Source organism: Bidens hawaiensis, unplaced genomic scaffold, assembly GCF_021521415.1.
Source record: "Bidens hawaiensis isolate Kalapana, Puna unplaced genomic scaffold, B.hawaiensis_p1.1 tig00014893_1, whole genome shotgun sequence".
NCBI classification, from domain to species: domain Eukaryota; kingdom Viridiplantae; phylum Streptophyta; class Magnoliopsida; order Asterales; family Asteraceae; genus Bidens; species Bidens hawaiensis.
This window is the reverse complement of record NW_027492315.1, coordinates 202,371-222,575: the sequence shown is the minus strand read 5'-3', so window position 1 is coordinate 222,575 and position 20,205 is coordinate 202,371. Positions and strand designations below refer to the sequence as shown.

At 34.2% G+C, this 20,205-nt stretch overlaps 1 pseudogene across 1 annotated transcript; it reads left to right on the top strand.

The window, feature by feature from the left end:
- Nucleotides 1-6,633: 6,633 nt before the first annotated feature.
- LOC143547910 (GDSL esterase/lipase At5g33370-like) lies at nt 6,634-9,601 on the top strand (annotated as a pseudogene). Its single transcript, XR_013137862.1, has 3 exons — nt 6,634-6,870; nt 7,856-8,076; nt 9,325-9,601. The product of XR_013137862.1 is annotated as a GDSL esterase/lipase At5g33370-like (transcript).
- Nucleotides 9,602-20,205: the final 10,604 nt, after the last annotated feature.

The following is a 20,205-nucleotide window of genomic DNA, read 5'->3' as shown; positions in this document are numbered from 1 at the left end:
AGGCATGAAAAATTATCAAGATAGAGATGAGACCTTTTTTAAATCAGAAAAATCCGACAATAACCACAAGAAAATAATAGCGAGCACCCCATAGCGGGCACAAAAGATAAGTCTCGCGTTGTGTGTTATAAATGTGGTAAGGTTGGACATTATGCCTATGAATGTTCAAATCAAAAACACAAGAATGGCAAGGCTCTCTTAGTTGAAAGTGAAGATGAAGAGCATACCCTCTTGATGTCGATATAAATAAGACAAAAGTTGATTATGTGATATGATCAAAATGTAAAACAAAGTCGTGAGAAGCGAATCGTGTGAAGCAAAGTCGTGAGAAACAAATCGTGAGAAGCAAAGTCGTGAGAAGAAAACTTGTGTGAAGCAAAGTCGTGAGAAACAAATCATTAAAAGGAAAGTCGTGAGAAGTAAAGTTGTGAGAACCAAATTGTGAGAAATAAAGTCATGAGAAGCAAAGTCGTGAGAAGCAAAGTCATGAGAAGCAAAGTCATGAGGAACAAAATAAAGTCGTGAGAAGCAAACGAATTCGTGTGAAGTAAATCAAATGGAGCATTCAATAGAAAGGAAGCCATTGTTCAAGGATTAAATAATAATGGCATGAAAAGACAAAGAAAGAAGACATGAAGATTAGAAGATTCTATCTTTAAATGTTTGTGATTAAGGGGGAGAATGTTAGATATTAATCCCTCACATGTAAAGTTTAGGGATTAGTTATGTTAAAGTGTCAGACTATGTTTTAGTTAGTATTTGTTATTTATGTATTTTAGAAGGGTTGAACTTGTAAATAGCATTAGGTTGAATCAGATATTACGAACCGATGCGTCGTTTCCATGTTACCCCATCCATGTGTATAAATACTTGTCAAGATCAAAAGAAATTAATAACCCTTTTGGCAATTCAATTGTTGTTATTTTTATTCTCAATCTTCATCTTAATTTTATATATTTCTGGGCATCAGAATTCTTACCGGTGTGTTCTATGTATAAAAATTGCCAAAAATTGCCACTCAAGTCCCCCGTAACCACCACCGATCATGATTCCTTGATTCGTCCTTGTATAATTTCTTCAAAAGATCAAGAGCCTAATGATCTAATACAAGTTGTTGCGCAGATTACCGATATTACACAATTGACATTTGATAGAAATAAAATGAAGAGAAACAAAAATTGTAAACAAAACACACTTGAATACACATAGAACCGATGTGATCTTAGAGTTGAAGGTATCATTCATTGTACATGTACTGACATGTAACTTCGCTAGTTACAAACATTACATAATGACACGTAGACCCTAGATTTTACATACACACACATACATAACTAAATAAGACGCATAGTTTGAACTATTTACACCATGACCTGGTACTTTAGATGAGAGTGACTAACACCGCATAATCAACCATTTCTTGTAGCCGGTAACTGAAACACGATTGTGTCCCATTAAATATTTGAAATTACTTTTATTTTTTGGGCAATTATTGTTGGTAAATTAGAGAATAATGAATGGAAATTAATTATTATTATTAGACTTTTTATATGGTGAAACTCTTAAGTAGAGTTGCGTAATGAAATTGATTAGTTTTATTAGAGTTTATGACTCTAATTAATTTCTAATCAAGAGAAATTCTTCATCATCCATGACTCTTGTATATATATGGTAGGCTATAAGCCTCATTTGAAAATGATAGAATGCATGAAGAGTTATGGGTGAAAAGCTTTGAAGATTCATATGTTGGGAACCTATAGAGATTACTTTATCTACTGGATTCCTCTAACCTTTTTATTCTATTTTTTTCAAAAGTTCTAACACTACAATTTTCCCGATGTAACCTCGGGCGTGTGGACATCTTCGACAGTACCAACTGCTTCGGCTGTTGTACCCTAGGAGACAGACGCGTTGTCTTATGTAGAGGCGCAAAATCTGTTTTAAGAGAAACGTGTTGAACATGTGCCTCAGCCTCAACCGTTAAATTTAGTTTGTTTATTCTTGCAGCCATGAGACTACTAGAAGACCTTGTTGTGGCAAAAGTTGGACAATCTATCTTTTTGTTAAGTTCATGTCAAGAAGATTATATGAGGATGTTGCTGAAGAATAAGTTGAAGACTTTATCATTTGAAGACTTTGGTTGGAATCATTTAACATAATTGTTATATTCTTTCATTATTTATCTTATTCTACATTGCGGTATGTGTACTACTTACTTTTTCATGTTAATAACGAGGGCATCGTTATTATTTGTATTAATTTTAATATAAAAAGTGTCCCATATTCCTTCAATCTTAAAACAAACATCCTTGAGATTGTTTAGGCAATCTTAAACATTTTTTCTAAGGATATTAGGTTCACGAAAAATATTAAAATTATTTTGTGATTGTTGCGACAATCTTGAAAATATGTATGCAGTACAAATTGTTGTGTATGGATTTATAGAGATGTGGTAAAATCTGAAATCCTATATCATGATACAAGACGTGAATTTTTAGAGATGTGGTATAATCTTTAATTCTATACCATGATACAAGATGAATGGTTTATGATTCAATCGCTCGATTTAAGACGATTTTTTAATCGGTAGTTTTCTAACTTGTGTGTTAGATCAGGTTTATTAGTGCAAACCTATGTTCTTTGTGAACAATAAATTCTCGAACATGCATGTTAGACCCGATTTATTTTATAAGAAATGCATTTTGTAAATGCTTCATTTCCTAACATGTGTGTTATAAATTCTTACAAGTTATAAATATTATGGTTTAAAATGTTTGTCAAAACATCTCGTTTCTTAAAATGAGTGTGAGAAGTAGTTTATTTTATATAAACTATTAAGCCTTATAATGATTTGACAGAATTACAGAAATTGTCATTTATCTTTCACCCAAATTTCACTCGTGACCCCTTATCTTCAAAATTGATCTTTTTTGTCCTTTACGTTTCAAAATCTAACAACATTTGTCCTTTTCGCCTAACCTAGTTAATTTTTCTCGTTAAGTCAGGTCATGTGCCTTGCACAAGAGGGAAAATTGGTTATTTTACCTATTCAATGAAAATAATATTTTAATAAACCAAAACAACAAAAAACAGTAAATATATATTTATATTCTTTCACTCACTCCCCCTTTTTCTTCCTCCATAACCACCACTAAGCTTTCCGGCAGCCACCACCACCGGCCACCGCCGTCTTCTCCGGCCACTCCACCTCCCGCTGCCGTCTTCTTCGGCCACTCCAATCCACCTTCTCTGCTTTCACTGGCCATTGACGCTACCGTTCTCAATCTCCACAACATCTCAGATCTCTCCTTTCTTCCTGAACATATCCTCATCAATCTATTCCTGCTATATCTATATTTATATCATTCCGTTATTTTAGATCTCGTAATAATCATCGCTTCCTTCTGATCAACTTAATCCATTACTGTTGACCTTGTCTGTTAATAATTGCAAGGTGAAGTGGCTAGAGAAGACGGCAGCGGGAGGTGGAGTGGTCGTGTATAATAATCTGCTTCACCTCTCAGTACGTAAACCCTAAATTTTGACTCAAATTGATATCTCAATGAATAGTTTGACCGGGTCAATTTCAGAAGATAATGGCAAATTACAAAAGCTTGAGGTTTTCAATTTATATTCAAATAAATTCTCCGGCGAGTGAAGTGGCCAGAGAAGACGGCGGTGGGAGGTGGAGTGGTCGTGTATAATAATCTGCTTCACCTCTCAGTACGTAAACCCTAAATTTTGACTCAAATTGATCTCAATGAGTAGTTTGACCGGGTGGGTTAATTTCAGAAGATAGTGGCAAATTACAAAAGCTTGAGGTTTTCAATTTATATACAAATAAATTCTCCGGCAAGTGTTTCGAAGCTTCTGGCGTTGAGGATTTTTAGAGTTTTTAGAAATAATCTCGCCGAAGATATTCCGCCGGAGTTTGGACTTCACTCCAAGATTGAATCTTTTGAGGTTTCCGATAACAAATTCACTGGAAAGTTGCTGGAGAATTTGTGAGCCGGTGGGGTGTTGACCGGAGTCATTGCTTTTGCTAATAATCTCAACGGAGAGTTACCGAAGTCTTTAGAAAGTTGTGATAGGGTTACTGCAATACAATTGTATGATAATAAGTTTTCTAGTGAGATTCCAGCTGGTGTTTGGATGTTAAAGAATGTTTCAAGTTTGAGGCTTTCCGGTAACCAGTTTTTTGGTGAGCTTCCGAGTAAGGTTAATTGATGTGGCCAGAGAAGATGGCGGCGGCCAGCGGTGGTGGCCGCCGGAAAGCTTGGTGGTGGCTATGGAGGAAGAAGAAGGGGGGGGGGGATGAGAGAAATAATATAAATATATATATATATATTTATTGTTTTTGTTTACTTATTAAAATATTATTTTAATTTAATAGGTAAAATGACCAATTTTCTCTAATGTGAAAGGCACATGACCTGATTTAATGAGAAAAATTAACTGGGTTAGGCGAAAAGGACAAACGCTGTTGGATTTTAAAACGTAAAGGACAAAAAAGATCAATTTTGAAGATAAGGGACCACGAGCGAAATTTGGTGAAAGATAAAGGACAATTTCTGTAATTCTGTCTTATGACTTTTGTAATCATTTATTTCTTAATGAGAGTGTTATATTTGGTTTATTTTATATTAACAGTTTATGTAATCGTTTATTTCTAACGAGTTTGTTAGAAAATAGTGCATGGAGACATCCATTGGGTGCATTTTAGTGAAATATAAGCGTAGACTTCCATGATTGCGTTATAGTTAAATAGTACATATGAGACTTCCATGTGTGTCTATTAAGATTTCTTTCAATAAGTCACCAATAATCATAGCCATAATTAAGTGTTAATGGAAGCCTTAACTAAGTGTTAATGAAAGCTTTAACTATGTGTTAATGAGTAACTCGTGGGATAATAAGGTTTTAAGAACTAAAGGTTTCACGCCATACTATAGAAAAATAAATAGTATGAAAAGGTTTTGTCTGAATGCTTAATTTTTCTAATAATAAGTGTTTTAGAAAGAGTTATTTTATAACATTAAACAATGATTTTCTAAACATTTTTAGCCTAACGCGTGTGTTAGATATGATTTCTTTTGTGAAATCAATGGATTTAAACTTTTTCGAAAGAAAAAAAATTATTTTATAGAATAAACGATAAAATAAAAACTTGGTGTTGTTATGAACATAAGTTTTGTTAAAATTTAAAACGTGCATTTAGTTAAAATCTTGTTGTTGTTTTAGACAAATTTTGATTGTTTAAGTATATAGTTTCAAAATGAAAACGAGCATCTTATCCTTATGAGTTCTTAGAGAACTATTGAGGGAGTACCTCAAGTCATGAAGTCATGGCATAAAAGAATATCATTGCGATGATTTCGATCGGAAAATGAAGGTTTTGAAGATAATAACCCTTTGAGATTTGTTATCTAGATGTCGTCTTTTTATCCGTTTGAATTACTTTTTTAAAAGGTGTTTTACACTTTATTTTGTATGTTCGGTTGTATTGTTATTTTGTGTTCTATATCTTCGGATAACACATGCAATTATACAATGAACTAAATCAACATTTTTTAAATAAAATGGATAATTTTAAATGGATAGTGCAAGAAAAAATTTGAATAAGAAACAACTTGTGAGTTATTGTGTTGACTAAAGTCTAAGATGAGACATCAAATGTATAACTACGTTATGAGAGGGTCATGGAAGAACGTGGTAAGTGTATTAAAATGAAATACACAATAATATTATATTTATATCCTTGAAATTCACTAAGTGTATATCTCAATAAATGATTTTAAGAAGCAAATGTGAATTCCAAGAGTTTAAGTGTCAATCCAATTGACTTTATCTCAACATTATAGTGAATGTAGACGAGTAGCATTCATCCTGTTGGTGATGAATGTATTCACCAGAATTATTTGGATTAACACTTGTGTTTAATGTTCGCATAAGTCAATGGTGAAGTCTTGAAGATCAAAGGTAAAAGAGTAATTTTTCTTAAATGAATGTGCTACATACACTAACTTGCGAAACTTTCCAAAAGACTAACGTTTGGGATTGTGAACAAGTCTCATAACTTTGTCTAAGCTAAGGGGTGAATGTTTCAAAGTGATATTGTAATAATATTATGGCTGTGAAGAATCAGAATGATGCATCTTCTGTTCACATGCTAAAGTATTTGTAGTCTAAAGCATGCTAGACTAGTACTTGTTAATTAGGGTTCTTTGCGAAGACTAGTTAACGTGAAACATTCAAAAGATACATAAACACATATATATATATATATATCTATGGTAAGATCCGGTACAAATAAAACTTAACTTACTAAACTTACAAAAACTCGATTAATTACTATCATTTCAGCAGTTTGAACTAAAGTACTAATTACAGCAAAAAATTGAAGTGTATTAATTAAAATTACTCTAGTTCAAAAACCTTAGTATGTTAGTATAATTAGTTTAGTTATTTGTACGTTTCTCAACTGTTTGAATTTGACACTAACACAAATGTATTATGTATATATCAAGTTTAATCGACTTTTTAAAATTTTGTATTCTTGCAATAAAAATATATATGTTCTTGAACATTTTGAAAATAGAGTTCGGTTTAAATCAAAATGTTATACTGGTGAACATCATAAGGATGCCACAGCCGCTGGCATACTTGGAGCAATATAAACAAAGGGTGAGTGAAATAATTGGGCAGCAAGAGACTGACAGGCTTATAAGCCAATCTTTAACCCTCATGACACTTGGAGGAAATGATTTTGTCAACAACTATTATTTGGTCCCTTTCTCTGCAAGATCGAGACAGTTTGCGCTACCTGACTATATCGTATACATTGTCTCCGAGTACCGCAAAATTTTGATGGTACGCTCTCCTTCAATATATACACATAAGGGTTCTTTTACAAAGTTATTTCGGAGAATAAAGACACAATTCTTGAGAGAAAATGATATATTAGTAAATGAGAAAGACATTACATCAAAGTCTGTTTAATACAAAATTCGGATTTTCACAGACATTGTGAAATATTCGAAACTAAAAACTGATAACTAGTTAGTGAAATTAAAGACATAAATAAATGATTAGTTTAATCAATTAATGATGCACGAGTTTTTACACTAAAAATAGAATAATCATTAGAAATTGCTAAATGGGAAAATCATCAATGTTGAAATCAGTGGGTATAAATAAGGGAATTCGGGTCCATCAGCTTAAGCAACCCTCTTATGGATATTTGCAACATAATCCGGCCAAGACCTTTCTGGTCATGGCTTGTGGGCCTCATAAGTATATCACTAGTCGCCCAAGCTTTATTTTTTTATTTTTTTAAGTTTAGGCGTTTTCTGTCCCCGTTTACCTCTCTGTTTTGATTATCCAAGTTAGAGTCTCCTAACTTTTGGATACACCTTAATATTTGTTTGATGAATATTTTAAAACTGTGTTGTCATGTAATGTTGGTATACTGCTAACATGTGAAAATAAAAATAAAATATATGTCCAAGAGAGTACAAGAATTTAATGCTTTCTAAATTGGGGAAGGTGAAGGTAGCTGCATCTTTTGACAGCATACTTATTACTAAGGATAGAAGTAGGTTTTCCCATGTTCTAAAATTATTCAATATGAAGTTATTACTTGAAAAAGAGTGTACATTCTATTCACCTGGTGGCCTACTTTGGTCGTTGAAGTCAAGGTCACCATGTCAGTTAAACCATGTGACACTGAGAAATTTGTGGAGCCACAATTCAACCTAATTAACTACGTTTCATCAACAAAGTGTGATCAAGTTCAATTCATAATTTTATTGTAATTCCTGGTTAATTACTGAGACAGATCTATTTTTGAATGTAGAGGCTATATGAAATAGGATTGCGTAGAGTTTTGGTCACAGGGACCGGCCCGAAGCAGGAATGGTGAATGCTCGGCGGAGTTGCAAAGAGCAGCGGGCATGTTTAACCCTCAACTCCAAGAGATGTTAGACAGCCTCAACAGAGAAGTCGGGAGTCATACATTTATCGGTGTCAATATTCGTCAGACAAGCCTTGACTTCGTCTCAGACCCTGGAAGATACGGTATACCCCCTTAAGCGAATCTTTTTTCATACAAAAGGAAAAACACAAATAAACAAGCCGCTTTTTAAGTCAAATAAATCTTGTTTCATGCATACAAAAGGAATAATACAAAGTTAGAGGATAAAACATTTGTTAGGGTCGGCGTGGCGACAGTGGCCGTGCTCAAATTTTCGCCCGTAAACGGCTAAATTTACACTACGAATAAAAAATTTCGGCCGAAAACACGAATAAAAAATTTCGGCCAAAAACGGCTAAATTTACGCTACGAATAAAAAATTTCGGCCAAAAACGGCTAAATTTACGCTACGAATAAAAAATTTCGGCCGAAAATGGCTAAAGCTTACACCACGTATAAAAAATTTAGGCCGAAAAAGAATAAGTTTTACACTGCGTATAAAAAATTTAGGCCGAAAACAGCTAAATTTACATTACGTATAAAAATTTTCGGACGAAATCGGGTAAATTTACACTACTACGTAAAAAAACAGGGGGGGTCAGGGCCTCCCCTGGCCCTAAGTATCCTCCGCCATTGCGTGGCGATGACTTTCATTATCTTTGAAGATATAGAGGTTGCTCCCGCTAGATCCCTAACTCCAAAAACCAAAAATAATAATAATAATAAACAATCTCTTTTCTTTTAATAGGAAGGTATAGCAAGACAATTACCAAAATAGTGTGGCTAAGTAAACTAAGCCAAAAATACTAATAGACTGTGCATAACAAAAGTAGTTGTTTCCCTGCTAGCATTAGTAATAGTGGTAATATGGATAAAGTAGAACTATCCACATTGGGAATATGCTCTCCTAAAGATCTACTCATCGAAGCAAAACTAATAATAGGCAAAGAAAGGTGTAGGAAAGGATAGGCTCCTAAAGGGGGAAAATCTATCCCCGGTTATGCACTTGGAGAGGTACACGTCTAATAAATCCCATCTAACTTGTTCACATTGTGTCAGGAAAAGTAGGGGCTATTTCATATGTCACCTTTTAAACTTTCAAAATATCATATTCAAATCATGCTTAGAGAACATTAAAAGTTATCTTTGTGAGAATCAAACATTTTAGTACATGGGCAATTTCTTACATTCCTGACCTCTAAACTTGCAATTCATCATATTCCCCAAATAATACTTGATTATGTCTAGGAAACATAGGTTTTGGGAAAATATGATATTTACCAAGTTTAGATCGGGCTACACGAAATTCCCGCCAAGGAAACCTAATGAAAGTTTATATGTGTTTTGAATAGGATTTGTTACTTCAAAGATAGCATGTTGTGGTCAAGGACCTTACAACGGAATTGGATTATGCACACCACGGTCAAATTTATGCCCTAATAGAGACTTATACGCGTTCTGGGATCCTTTCCACCCTTCCGAAAAAGCAAACCGACTCATTGTGCAACAAATTATGAGTGGCTCTACAGACTACATAACACCAATGAACCTCAGCACTATCATGGCTTTGGATGCTGTGGAAAACGTTTGACCTGACCATTGATCTCTTAATTATATCAAGATCCTATACTATGCATCTATTGAATTTCATAGAATTGGTTTGTCTAAGATTTTAAATTTTAATGTTAATTTTGAATTTGTTAGGTTGTTATTGTGTGTTTAATATTATTCATGCATCAATGCATTGCTTAATGTCTTGTCTTAATTGGATCTCTATTGAACTGAATAAATGTTTCTGCTTCTTTTAACCCAAGATTTGCATTGAGAATACTGCTTTTGATACACGAACACACCTGTATTTTGTTAGTTTTTCTAGTAATTGTAACATTTGTTCCAACTAAGAAATATCTGATTTAATCTTAAATTTAGCAATTATTTGTAATTCTCCTAAGCAAATATTTTATTTGTATAACATAGCAGTTACTTTGTCACATCCACCGAACCATTGAGGTAGAAGGCACCCCTTTGAATAGTATAAAAATCACTCATTTGTAATTTGCAAGTTCTAACACAAATATATAAATGAAGTTTCTCTCTAACAATCATGTATCAATTAGCAAGTTCTTGATATATACCCCGTGTAAATCTTTAGCAAATTATATATGTATATAAATTATAAACCTATAGTTGGCATAAGTGCCACGTTAAGCAAGAAATTGTTATTGAAATCATCTTCATATCATCCCTTCCACATATAGTGTTCTAGTTAAGAATCTAGATCTTAACTTAAGCAAATGAACACAATTCACAATCAATAAAATAGTAAACAGCTGATCTAATTCTTTGTATGAATTAGTATCACTTTAATTGAAATCACATTTGAACTATAATTCAATTAGTATATGAAATAGGCAAGCTATGAAGCGGAATTCGTTTGAGCTAATTAACAGGTTTTATATGGACGAACAATTATATATTAACTATTATCGAATGATTACAATCTATTGCCCCCCCCCCCCCCCCAAGCTTAGCTCATCATTCACTCCGATTGTCTAGTACAAGAGTATACTGATCAGGTGAGTATTGTGATGTCAAAAGTGTTAGTGAAGAAGAGACTCTCTTCTTCATTTTATACAGGTGTTAAACTACTGATGGGCTAAAAGGTGAAAGCGACATCTAATAAAAACGGTTACAAACTACTGATGAATAAGTTACAAACAACTGCCTAAAGAAAATCCTATGCTAATTATTGATCCTTGCTTGAAACAACTGATGTTTGACCTATCAGTTGTTAGGACTTACAATAGTATGATCAGCTGTTGTGTCTTCAGTCCTTTTATATTAGCAGTTTGCATGGTATGTTTGGAGCAGTAGTTTACAAGAACTTTATAGTGGAGAACAACTGTTGTTTGTATCAACAATTGTTTAGTTTTTGGCCATCAATTTTTTGCAAGGTTTAACAATCTCCCTCTGAACTGATGATACCCAAACCATTTATTCTTTTTACTCCATAGTGTTATCTTGAGAGTCTTCTTTGGGCTAAGTCTTTGATGAACTTTAGAAACTCAATACCCAAACTATCATCTTCTTCCATTTCCAACAGGAGGTCTAGCAAGCTTTTCAAAAACTCTAAGGTTGCACGATTCTGATCTAGTCATCTGATATGAGTACGATTAGTTACGAATTACTTTAGGAATGTTAAGTGTGTGTTGAGAGAGTAATTTGGTAGAGTAATAGTATGCAAGATGATAAAATAACAACTCTATTATAAATTACATAGATACATGGGTATATATAGACGACGAGATATTCGTGTCTCATTTGACATGCCTAACGAATGAGCCTCTCATTCGTCTCTATACGTTAAGTCATTCGTTAACATATCCTAACGAATGAAACTACATGTGTTAACCTCTTATTCATTAAACATCCTTAACGAATAAGCTACACACGTTATATTCATTTGTTAATATTTTCTAATGAATGAATGACAAAAGACACAGACTCATTCGTTAATATCCCCTAGCGAATGAGTCACTTACATTAATTACCAAAATACCCCTATAAATTAAACTATTCTAAAAATACATTAATACAAAGAACGAGACATAAAATGATACATTAACAAACTCTCCCTTATCTCGATCTGCACAACTATGAATCCCAAAAGCATGACATACTCGAACAACTCTTTGTAATTGCATAACCTACTCATTATATTTTACGTTCACCCATCTGATCCAATTCATGTATAATACTTTGTTACCGGACTCAGATAAGTTGACTAGCCACATAGGATCAATGATTTTGAAAAACTCCGTCTGCAGTCCGTATCCCAATACTATTACAGCTTCGCATGTTTTGTTGTCGTAGTACCACCAATTAGATTTCTTGTAAAGACTTTGGGGAAAAGTGCTCAGAGGAAATTTCTTTAACATCCGCGGTGGCTTTACTTTAAGAACAAGTTTCCTCCGGCTGATGCATGGAAATATCTCGTCAACATACTTTCGAGTAGGCACCTGCGGCTTGAAAAATTTGAAACCATACTTTACTTCGTGTAACAAATGACAATACAACCAATCCGCCATCTAATTGTCACCACGATTCATACACGATTACGTGCCAATGTACGAACATCCATGTCGGCATGGAAAGCACATCAATTTATGCTGAAAATACTACATGCCATGCTCCCACTTCATGATACATACTTTAAGAGTCGGTTCGTACATTCACGAGACAATTTCACCTTTCACTGTCTTTACAGCTACAAACTTCTTCATCTGATATGCAGATTCTCAAGCCTCTGACTGCAGATAATCTTCTTTTTTAGCATATCTCAAAGCCTCGATCATCTTGTTCATCCTTTTCGTGTTATGCTTGAACATATCATCAAAAGCATGTGACTCGGGTTCAGATACTTTACTCTTTTCTTTCTCTTTCTCTTTTTCTTCTCTCAAACTTTCTTCAGCTGTATCAAAATGTTCTATTGTGAAAAACATAATCTATTTGTCAGAATTAGATTGGGTATACAAATCTGGGTATTCCTCAACCATCACGTCTTCCATTTCAAAGTCATTATAATTAAAACTAGCATTCCCAGACGGAACACTCGTATCAAATCTAACCTTCTCTGTGTATTCAACTTCCACGTCCTCATGATATTCCAACTTGTCCATATCCTCCATATTTAAATTGAGAAGCAAAGCGATTCACTCCTTAGTTAACGAATGATCAACAAGCTCGCCTTCTTCAATCTCGTCTGCATTCACCATACTTCGTACAATACCGTTCTCATCTACGAACAACACCATTTTGACTTTTAACATGTTAATGGGTTGTACTTCGATGGAGTCATGGTACACAACCAATCCCTTTCCCGATGACTACCCTTGGCAGGAACATTACCAGATGATAAGACACCTGGTTGCTGATCAACACCACCCGCCTCAGGAACCTTGTCTTGATAATGATCCTTTAGTTTCTTCAGCATGTCTTCTTTACATGTTTGCTGAAGGATTATTTCGTCAATGGTCTACAAAATCGCCTTCTTCAATCTCGTTGACATTCACCATACTACGTACAACCCCGTTCTCATCTACGAACAACAACATTTTGACTTTTAACGTGTTAACGGGTTGTACCTATGTCGAGTCATGGTGCACAACCAATTCCTTTCCTGATGACTCCCCCTTGGTAGGAACATTACCAGATGATGAGACACATGGTTGCTAATCAACACCGCCTGCCTTAAGATCTTTGTCTTGACTTTATCATGATCATTTAGTTTCTTTAGCATGTCTTCTTTGCAAGCTGAAGGATCATTTCGTCTTTTTTTCTATCCTCTTCCCCTGAGCAGCAACAAGTGCTCTCAGCTCATGATTCTTTTTCTGTAAATATTCTAGACCCCTTATCATTTCTCTCTTATATGTACTCATTGTTTCTTGAAATTGTCGATCTTCAGCCATTTGATTCTCCTACATATGTATCAGATTCAACAATTGAAACATCTGATGTTGTACAGGTTGGTTGTAGAAATTTGGATGAATCAACTGCTTCTGGCCTTGAGGTCTATTGAAAGTCATAAATGAAACGTCTGGCCTCTGTATTGGTCTTGCAGGAATAGATGGTCTTATAGTCGCCTTAACTTGTTGAGGAGAAGGAACAGGAGATAACATAGATCGAGGAATATCCATAAAGCGCGGATCTATCAAAGTAGTAGTCATAAATGTAACAACCGATGTACTAGGAGTAGTAGCAGCCGGTGTAGTTGAAGTAAAAATAGGAGTAATATGAGTAGAAACCACCACCCGTGGCTCTTGTCGTGGATCCTGTATAAATAAACTCAAACCCCTCCTGTTTCGTTTTGGCTTAGGCTCGTCAACAGGGATTGCTTTGCCCTTAGCCTTTCATTTGTATGCCTCTGCACCACCATTATTTCCTTCATCATTTCCATCACCATCACCACCACCTGCACGTTCAGAATCAGAGTCATCGTGTATCCAATGATCATTAGGTGGAACAACATACCGTTCATCAGCCAGATGCCCAATCAGCCTCTTGTGTTTAGGCCTGGTATGTTCAGTCTGACCCCTGTATGTCTGAATTCTTCTCATGGTGTTTTCATTCATATGATCTAATTGGATAAGATCATCTAACAGCTTCGGGTCTTTGATCAGATTTGGCTCTAAGTGATTTATGATTATTTGCAGGAAACCAGGATACATTAAACACTTATTGGTCTTTGTGGTGCAGTTCTCATTCGAGAAATTGAACAGTTTATTAAGCACCAATGCAGAAAAGGCCGATTGTAGCATGATTCTACATTCATCGAAACCACCTTCACAACCTCCAAGACAATGAATCAGTACATGTAATAGGTACTTGTACTATTCACACAGGTTTGCCTTGTTGTACATCGACTTGCTCAGGTCATCTTTATACTTTAACCTCCCAAAAAATCCCTTTATCAACTCCTTATATCACCATCCATATCATCAAATCCCAGCACAATCCGTATAACCTCCCAAAAAATCCCTTTATCAACTCCTTTAACCTCTCTTTCCCTTGTATCTCAGCAACGATGTGGTTCTTCCCAGCTACATATCTTGCAGTTTCCCAAAATGGCCTTATAATGTTGTAATACGCCGGGAGAATATTCGATATAGCATGGTACATCCTTGAACGCCATAAAAACATAATCACGTCCCCAAACACACCACGTCCAAAGAAATTCTTACTCAAGAACGCACAGATGTTGTGTTTCTTGTCAGCTACTAGACGGTTATCAGCCATATCTGTACAAATGAATGTGCAAATATTTGAAATACTGTTGAATTTGAAAAAAATTCCCTTATTCTTTATACGTTAAGAGGAAACAAATGTGCACAAGTCTCATTCGTTAAAAACTTTAATAACTTATTCATTAGGAACATATAATGAATAGACTAATTCGTTAAGTACATATAACAAATATATTCGTTCGTTAAGTACATATAACAAACGCACTCATTCAGTCATGATATTCTTATTTGTTAAACAGTTAAACTAATTCGTTAAAAGAACCAACGAATGAAGTCATTCGTAATCTAGATGAACGAATGAAACTCATTCGTTATCTGATAAACAAATGACAAATAAATCGTTAACGAATGGTCATCAACGAATGTGTTCATTTTCCTCTAAGTCAAAGTCAAAGTTTAGATGCACTCAAAAAGTCAAAACATCAATTTTGAATTCTGAAATCACTCGAAACTTGACCATATACTTTAAAATTTGATCTGTGATTAGCGATATTATATCGACAGCAAACCAACCATCTCTAGTTTGTTTTGTATAAACTGCTTAGTAACCAGTTGATCCATTTTATGTTCGTAAAAAGGTTTTCGTCAAAACCCTTAAAAACCAAATCAACATCCAAATTAAAAGAACCTAGATGCTCATCTTTACCTGATGAACACACAACAATGATGAAATCAAATGATTTTGATGACTTGTTTTTGAAAAAAATTGGCAATAGTTTGGCTTGGGATTTATGTATATCGAGAGAAAAATTGTACAAAGAATGGGTTCCCATTCGTTTTCTAGGGTTTATATATGATGTGCAACCCTTGCACGCATCCCAATGCACCCAAATGGCTTATTCATTAAGTTAAATAACAAATAACCCTTCATTCGTTAAAAGTTTAACGAATAACCTTTTATTCATTTCTCATTCGTTAACTTATTAACAAAAGTACTCATTCGTTAACAGGATAACAAATAAGTCTTCATCGTTATGTCATAGCGGAAGCGAATGTGTTGGGTCAGATTTTTGATAAGGAAGATTGGAATCTTCTCAACCTCCTCAGAAAATGGCTAAGTATGGACTTCGAGCAAGCTTAGGCGATCAAGCATGGTTTTACTACTTCGAGCAAGGTCTTCAGAACCTTAAATGGTTAATTCTTCTAAGTGTTAAAGCTTCGAGCAAGCTACACTTCAACGAGCAAGAGTATTCTTCTATCAAGCATGGATTGTCAATCGAGCAAACAGCTTGATCATACAAGTTTTAACCAAGTGTTATGAGCACAGGATGATCGAGCACTTGGGGACAAGCATGTATGCAATAAGAAGATGTCAAGTGATCAAAGCAAGGACTTCGAGCACAGTTCAGTTTCCGAGCAAGATTTACATCCGAGCATGCTAAAGATTGCTGAATAAGTATAACTGAAGACATCAAGAAGAATGAGCTTGCTCGATTGACTAGTTCGAGCAAAGCATGGACAAGTCAAGAAGAACGAAGCTTACTGGAGAACAATATATTCTCTGAAAGAGAATATATTCTAAGTAAAATATGGTCGAAGACACTCATCGAGCATACCTACAATAGTGAGTATGCTCGAGCAAGATAGTTATCTTGCTCAAGGACTCAACACTTGTATTATTTTGAGTCTCATTATGTAATGATTAGGAACTTCTAGAAGGAATGTCAGGGTCTATAAATAGGGTCCTAGGTTTCCATTAAGGACACGGTTTTTGACACGGTGCTCTGTACGGAAAACATTCTAAGGAATATTCTTTGTTTCCTCGTATAGCCGCTGCCACCTGCGCTGTCACATGAAACCCTAGACATTCATTACACTGTTTCATTAATGAGTTATTAAATACAGTAAATCTTTGTCTTGAAATCGTTCTTAATGATCATTCATTTATGTTTCGTGTTTGTTATTCTTCACTCCTTCGTTCCCACTTGTTGGATATCCTGATTCCGCTGGGATATACAATAGGCCTTTGGGTTAGCAGAGTCGGTGTGTTCTTGTCAACCTTTCGAGGTTTCACCCGATTCACGGTCCTAATAGAATGTGTGATGGTAATGAATGAATCACATTTGTTAAGAATAAGGAATGAATGACCTTTCATTCGTTATGAATAAGGAACGAATGACCTTTCATTCGTTATCATTCTATACTGAATGAGATTTTACTTTAACAAATGAGAGATTTACCACTCAAACCTTGTAAAATTCTTAAATTAAACATTAAAAACCCTTTTGATGCCAATAACTTAAATGATAACTTAAACTTATGGTAAAATCTTACCAAGATGGTAAACTTCATGATTTTTATCAAATTTTAATTCGCAAAGCTCGGCTTTCGAAAATAAAGCTGAATATAAAATCTTTTGGATTTTACATAGTTTATATTAAAACATACCAAAATATTTTTATATTTTTCATTTTTCAAACATAAATTAAAAACAAGAATCAAACAAAAAAAATCTGTATATATTTTTGTGAGTTTGAGCAGGGAATCATATTGGCTAGTAACGTCCTAAAAATCACTTCAATTACAACATTCTTATGCACATAATCCAACGATGATTACAGATATAATTGTCCACTTTAAACTTTACACAGGCCCTTTAGTATAGCTTTATGATACATATTAAGGTTCAATTAAGCACAAATCTTATGTGGACCACATCTATCAGACACAATTATTATATCTTTCATATAGTGAATTTTCCCATATACACCTTTCTTTTATTAAAATGATTAGATGTGACCCGAGCAAAAATAACAAAAACAAAATAAAGTACAAGGTTAAATTTTCCTTTAAGATCGGTATTTTCACACATAGATAAAGTTCCATTTTAACAAAATAAAAAAAAATAAAATAAGTTGAAGTTATATAAGGCCTTTAAAATCAATTCGGATAATACCGTATTATCGAGCGGAGAAAGTCAAAAACTTTTTACGAAACACCAAGAAAATAAAGCAGAATACTTAGGTCTTAACCCTCAGATTGGTATTACTATAAAGGAAAACTAAGCTGAATTTTTTGCAAAATAAAAGAAAAAAAAACAAGCTGAATTTCATTGCAAAATGAACGCAAGTACACACAACAATCTTTAAATTTTGATACTTAAAGAAAGTATTAACTATGCATCAAGATATTATTCCACTAAATTCGGCTGACATTTAGGTTTATATCTTTTCAGCACCTATATGATCTGTCAAGCCTATCATACACATCATACTATCGAACTTACGACACCTTTTGGTCTAGTTTATCCATGTTCTAGGTCCGCTAAGTCAATGTACTATCATTTTCCCACGAAAATCATAAACACCGATTAACACTAAATAAATACAATTAAATGATTCCAGATAATCAATTGACCATTCCAATCAATTCTAGATCCAATACAGTATCAAATTTACTTCATTAAGGCCTTCAATTGATCGATTATAATGTCTGAACGGTGCGAATATCAAATCTGATCAATTTGATACTATTAACACTCAAAACCTAGATCAATTGAAGCTAAATTGAAACCTGAACGTATTCAATAAGACGTTAATCTCTAATCCCACTTGAGATTGCACGATTCTGATCTAGTTTTGTGATATAAATAAGATTAGTTACAAATTACATAAGGAATGATCAATTACGTTAAATGTGAGTTGAGAGAGTAATTTGGTAGAGTAACAATATGCAAGATGAGTAAATAATAAATCTTTTATTAATTAAATAGATACAGGGGTATATATAGACGACGAAACATTCATGTCTCATTCTTTAGACAAGCCTAACGAATGAGCCTCTCATTTGTCTCTATACGTTGAGTCATTCTTTAGCATCTCCTAATGAATGACACGACATACGTTAACCACTTATTCGTTAAACATCCTTAACGAATAAGCTACATACTTTATACTCATTCGTTAATATTCTCTAACGAATGAATGATAAAAGACAAGGATGCATTCGTTAACATCCCCTAACAAATAAGTCATTTACATTAATTACCAAAATACCCCTATACATTAAACTATTCCCAATATACATTAATACAAAGACTGTGACGTAAAACGATACATTAACAAACTCTTTATCCCGCATAGGTACGTCTTGAAGATCAACCCTTTGTGAACTACCAGAATCAAATTCCAAGGTTACAAAGGAGTTATTTTAAATTTTACTCCATTTAATAACCTAAGGACTTGACTGGCTTTGGTCTTTAAGTGAAAGAGTAGCTAAAGTTGACAAAACAGACGAAGAAGGCAATATTTGTAGATCAAATTCAAATCCCATCTTAGCATCTTTATGAAGATCTTTGATGGCTTACAACTATTATCAACTGTCTTCTTTTGGCATGTAGGGCTATCTTCCTTGTAGTGATTCCTTCTTGTGCAGATCTTGGAATCAGAGTAGCTATTTGAGAAATTCTTTGCTTTTTGGGAAGTTTAATTGTAGATAAAGCTTTTGTTTCAGGGAACTTGCTTGGGTTCTTCTTTCTTTCTTGTACAAGATCCCTGTAAGCAACCCTCAGCTTATCTATCCCCCATATTGCAGTCTCTTTTCTTTTATGAAATTGGCCTCAACTAGCTCAATTTTCATTTTTAAGATTTCTCTAGCCTTTTCTTTAGAAATTTGTCCCTTTACTACCTCCAAATCAGGTTTAGGATGATCCTGATTAGGGTCTTGTTCAATAAGTTTTTATACTCTACGACATTCAGCTTATAGTTCTTCATAAGTCTGTCCTCTGAATTTGTTGAGAGATAACTTGTATTTAGTCTGCTCTTTAAGCCATAAAAGAGCTGCTTTCTTAGCTTTCATCAATAGCTGTTAGGTATTGGTCTTTCAAAAACAATTAGGCTTCCGTCATAGGCATGCTGTTCAAAATCTCTTGTCTTTAGAAGCTCTTGTTGATATACTTTTGCAACTTCTTCATAAAATATTATCTTGGCTGCTTCAGCCAAGGCTTTTGCAGCCTCTTGTTCTCTATGAAAGATCAATTCATCAACATTCTCTGGCTTAAATTTTTTGACATAAGGAGATGGTGGCGAATCTTCTATTTAGGCATAATCAGTTTTCTCCTTTTGAAATTTTCATCATGTCAAACCCCAACCTACGGCAGAATGCCAGGGTGCGAACCGTGGTTCACAGCTCACAAGGTACTATTATACAATTTAAATATGACAATATCTAATTTATTTATTAATTCAAAATTTAATCTAGTACACAATGTTCTTACAAATTACAAAACAAACCCAAAATAACCAAATATTTCAAAGGAAATAAATCAAACACAATTGTCTTACATTAAAAATATCTTAAGGTATCTCTAAATGATTCTTCACCCTAGCTTCAAACCAGATGATAACCTGCATATGCGTACAAAATAATATAGTTTGTCAACATGAGGTTCAGTGAGGCAATCACCAGTTTTGATAATGTAATAAGATGCGA